The sequence below is a fragment of the Lissotriton vulgaris genome, chromosome 4_1 (genome assembly GCF_964263255.1).
Source record: "Lissotriton vulgaris chromosome 4_1, aLisVul1.2, whole genome shotgun sequence".
Classification (NCBI taxonomy): domain Eukaryota; kingdom Metazoa; phylum Chordata; class Amphibia; order Caudata; family Salamandridae; genus Lissotriton; species Lissotriton vulgaris.
In genome coordinates this window covers 2,091,375,410-2,091,379,782 of record NC_141691.1, presented here as the reverse complement: position 1 = coordinate 2,091,379,782, position 4,373 = coordinate 2,091,375,410, and the positions used below count along the sequence as shown (strand labels likewise).

The following is a 4,373-nucleotide window of genomic DNA, read 5'->3' as shown; positions in this document are numbered from 1 at the left end:
TGTCCCGCCAGGGGCACATCGTGGACCAGGTTGAGGAGGAGGCCGCGGAAACGTAGGGGTACCACCAGCACTCGGGCTGACCCTAGTTCGGCGGTCTTTTGTTCGCTGTAAAGTAGGCCGTTTTCCCAGTAAAGGTAGTGGGAGCCGGACTGGTCTCCGGCGGCCTGGGCTGCGGCCTGTTGCCGAAGCCCATCCAGGGCAGGGCAGGAGGTCTGCTCCTGGCAGAACTCTTCTCGGGATGGACCTGCTTCTTGGCGCCACTGGGCCAACTCGGGGATATCTGTTAGGGTGGGGACCATCCACACGATGCACACCATCCACTCCGGATCACGAAATGACCCATGCCCCCATCACATCTTCAACAAGGCCGACTCCGAAATCGCACCCCAACTCCGGGACATCATCAACCACTCCTTCAGCACCGCCACCTTCCCGGAGAGCTGGAAGCATGCCGAACTCAGCGCCCTCCTGAAGAAACCATCAGCAGACCCCACCGACCTCAAGAACTACCGCCCCATCTCGCTCCTCCCTTTCCCTGCCAAAGTCATCGAGAAGACCGTCAACAGAGAGCTTGCCGCCTTCCTCAAGACGAACGGATCCCTCAACCACTCGCAGTCCGGCTTCCGAGCCAACCACAGCACCGAGACTGCCCTCATCGCAGCCACTGACGACATCCGAGCCCTGCTCGACAACGGGGAAACAGCGGCCCTCATCCTCCTGGACCTCTCTGCAGCATTCAATACTGTCTGCCACCGCACCCTAGTGCAGCGCCTCAGCAACATCGGAATCCAAGAGAAGGCACTAGAGTGGATCATCTCGTTCCTCACCGGAAGAACCCAGAGAGTCCGCCTCCCCCGTTCAGATCCAAGGCCACCGAAGTCATCTGCGGCGTACCACAAGGATCGTCACTCAGCCCCACCCTCTTCAACGTCTACATGAGCCCCCTCGCAGCCATCGCACGCCAACACAACCTCAACATCATCTTATACGCCGACGACACCCAGCTCATCCTCTCCCTCACCAACGACCCAGCCACCGCCAGAACCAACCAACACGAAGGGATGAATGACGTATCCGAGTGGATGATGAACAGCCGCCTGAAACTGAACTCAGACAAGACGGAAGCCCTCATCCTAGGATCATCACCCTCTGCCTGGGACGACTCCTGGTGGCCCCCTGCCCTGGGCAGCGCACCCAAACCAACGGACCATGCACGCAACCTGGGCTTCATCCTGGACTCCTCCCTCTAGATGACCAGAGAAGTCAACGCCGTCTCATCATCATGTTTCAACATCCTACTCATGCTCCGAAAGATCTTCAGATGGATCCCCACCGAAACCAGAAAGACGGTCACACAGGCACTCGTCACCAGCCGACTGGACTACGGAAACACCCTCAACACTGGAACCACAGCCAAACTTCAGAAAAGACTCCAACGCATCCAGAACACCTCCGCACGACTCATCCTAGACATCCCCAGACACAGCCACATCTCCGGACACCTGAGAGACCTGCACTGGATCCCCGTCAGCAAGAGAATCACGTTCCGACTCCTCACCCACGCACACAAGGCCCTCCACGACCTGGGCCCCAGGTACCTCAACAACCGCCTGACCTTCTACACTCCCACCCGACAGCTGCGATCGACCAGCCACACCCTCGCCGCCGTTCCACGCATTCGAAGAGCCACCATGGGAGGAAGATCCTTCTCCTACCTGGCAGCCAAGACTTGGAACTCCCTACCCATCCACCTCCGTCTGACCCAAGACCACCTCTCCTTCAGGAAGCAACTCAAGACCTGGCTGTTCGAGCAGTAGCGGACCCCCCTCCCCCAAGCGCCTTGAGACCCTCCGGGTGAGTAGCGCGCTATACAAATTTCTTGATTGATTGATTGATGAAAAATATCATTCAAGGGCTTGGGAAAATGGTGTTGATAATTCAACAATATGCTTTGGTTGGATTTATCCTATAATATACAGAACATTTTTTATAAACATTTCTTGTCTGTATGCCAAAATTCAGCCTTCCAGTCGCCTGCCCTGATAGGTCAGAGTTAAGTGGATTAGCCATACTGCTTTGATGAAGTGATACGTGGCACCTGGGGTGAGGAGCTATCTGGGGGGAAGAGGGTTGTGTTGCACTGAAATCCCAGAGCATGGGAGAGGGGTTGTAAACCATGAGCTACAAAGGTAGCAGGGGATAGGGAGGAGAAGACACGTCGAACTACAACCATCCCCTCTGAAATAATGTGGGGATAAATGCTTTATCACACTACCAAGTACACATTTCTAAACAGTTTTATCCAGTAGAAATGACTGACTGTGTTTGCATTTTATTATAAATGCAAAAACCACAGTTGATGGACAGAATGCAGAACAATGTCATACATTCACCCCAGTACAGAGATCTGGGCCCAAATCCATCGTTTTTTTGCACTCCACACCACCCCAGTTCAGACATGGCCATATGCAAATCAGTCTGACCCTGTGCCTCATGGGAACAGTCCAGCCCGAACTGCCAAGCCATGCCTTCCCTGGACCGGAAACAAGCTTCCGAGGACCGGTTTCTGGCATTCCAGCCGTCTTCAGCCCAGCTTGCTTGAATCCATTGGTGTGGAAAGCATGGGACTCACGTCTGGGCATACCCATCCCATTCGGGGTGACAAATGCAAAAACCACAGTTGATGGACAGAATGCAGAACAAAGTCATACATTCAACCCAGTACATGACTGGGTTCAAACTGGAATGGCATGGTGAGCAAAAAAACGATGGATTTAGGCCCAGATCTCTGTACTGGGGTGAATGTATGACATTGTTCTGCATTCTGTCCATCACCGTTTTTTTTTTGCATTTGTCACCCCGAGTGGGACGGGTATGCTCAGACGTGAGTCCCGTGCTCTCCATACCACTGGAATCAAGCTATCCAGGCTGATTAGGGCTGAAAGCCCGAAACCGGTCCTTGGATGCTTGTTTCCAAGCCAGGGACGACCTGGCTTAGCAGTTCGGGCTGGACTGTTCCCATGGGGCACAGGGTCAAGACTGATTTGCACATGGCTGGGTTCAAACAGGAATGGCATTGTGAGCAAAAAAACGATGGATTTAGGCCCAGATCTCTGTGCTGGGGTGAATGTATGACATTGTTCTGCATTCTGTCCATCACCTGTTTTTTTTTTTTTGTTTTTTATTGCATTTTTATTATAGACATGGAAAACTGTGAGCAGTGCCCTGAGCACCAGTGGCCGAATGTCGAGAAGAATGGATGCCTCCCAAAGGTCATTGTTTTCCTCTCATAAAGTGATGCACCTGCTGTAATTTTGTCCACTGTGGCCATGATCTTCTCTGCTGTCACTGTTGCAGTGCTGGGAATGTTTCTCAGACACCGAGACACACCAATAGTGAAGGCCAATAACCGTGATCTAAGCTATACACTCCTCTCCACCCTAATGTTGGCCTTTCTCTGCTCCCTCTTATTTATTGGGCGCCCTGTGGCATGGAGTTGTCTGATCCAACAAGCTGCATTTGGGATTATTTTTACTGTTGCTGTGTCTTGTTTTAGCAAAAACCATCACTGTTGTCATTGCCTTTAATGCCACCAGGCCTGGGAGCAGATTAAGTAGATGGATGGGATCCCGAATGTCCGGCTCTACTGTCCTCTTGTGCACACTGGGAGAAGTGACAATCTGTCTCTCTTGGTTACTCACCTCTCCCTGGCACTGACACACAGTCTGAGACTGGGAAGATAATCCTGCAGTGTGACCAGGGCTCTGTCACTGCTTTCTACTGTGTGATTGGTTACATGGGTCTGTTGGCCATTGTCAGCTTCATGGTGGCTTTCTTAGCCAGGACCCAGGAACCTCCCGGATAAATTCAACGAGGCCAAGCACATCCCATTCAGCATGCTGGTGTTCTGCAGCGTCTGGGTCTCTTTCTTCCCAGTCTATATCAGCACTAAAGGCAGGTACATGGTGGCCGTGGAGATCTTCGCCATCTTAGCTTCCAGCGCTGGACTGTTTGTTCATTCCCAAATATTACATCAGTCTGTTCAGGCCGGATATCAACACCAGAGAACATTTAGCTCTACGTAGTCATTTATAGGTTCATATTGGATTTCAAAATTTAACCAATTTAATATTAAAATGTTGTGTTTCTAGAGGTTTGAAAGAAATGTATCATCTTTTTGAACAACCATTTGACTGCCTGCAGTAAAGCATTAATACCTCCAGTATTAAAATATAGTTTTTAAGCACAGCCACTGTGGATGATTTTGAATCCATCCTGTACTTGCATAGCGCCATTGGTTTTATTTGTTCAATATTATTTTGGTCTCTCACTCTGAAAAGCCAGGATTTTTAATGCCACGTCCAGGTTTAATA

The 4,373-nt window shown here is 51.1% G+C and overlaps 1 pseudogene; it reads left to right on the top strand.

Annotated features, from left to right (window-relative positions):
* Positions 1–3,203: 3,203 nt before the first annotated feature.
* Positions 3,204–4,095, top strand: LOC147725102 (vomeronasal type-2 receptor 116-like; annotated as a pseudogene).
* The last annotated feature ends 278 nt before the right edge of the window (positions 4,096–4,373 follow it).